We start from the raw sequence: 393 nt of genomic DNA, 5'->3' as shown, positions 1-393 counted from the left end.
CGGAGCCCGGGCAACGCGTGCCGGTGTCGGGCTGGCCTGGCTGGCACGAGTGCGCTCCCAGCGCTGGGATAGCCGCTGGATCCCGGGTGATCCGCTCAGAGCGGGAAAAACTTGGGGTGTGGATCCATAGGCTGTGGATCTACACCGGGGTGTGGGATGTGGGTGCTGCCAGCTTAGAGCTGCGTTGCCAGGAGGGTGTCCGGTCCTGGCTCTGTGGAGATCCCTGCTGGATCCCTGCTGATGCTCAGCCGGTGGGTGTTGGTGCTGGCAGCAGCATCACGGGGGCATCTGGAGAGTGCTCAGGAACTCCCGGCTGGATCCCACTGCGACCTGGCGGGATCCACTTGGGATTTACCCCGGGGGAGTGGCTGGCAGGGTCCCGCCACAGCCCTG

At 66.4% G+C, this 393-nt stretch overlaps 1 protein-coding gene across 1 annotated transcript in view; it reads left to right on the top strand.

Moving 5' to 3' along the window:
• Window positions 1-393, top strand: part of SLC2A4RG (SLC2A4 regulator) — a gene marked incomplete at its 3' end in the record, with an annotated part of 4,817 nt that overhangs the window by 1,916 nt on the left and 2,508 nt on the right. The window lies entirely within an intron of this gene.

Source organism: Geospiza fortis, unplaced genomic scaffold (genome assembly GCF_000277835.1).
Source record: "Geospiza fortis unplaced genomic scaffold, GeoFor_1.0 scaffold188, whole genome shotgun sequence".
Lineage (NCBI taxonomy): Eukaryota > Metazoa > Chordata > Aves > Passeriformes > Thraupidae > Geospiza > Geospiza fortis.
Note: the sequence above shows the minus strand (reverse complement) of the source record. Positions and strands in the feature narration are given on the sequence as shown.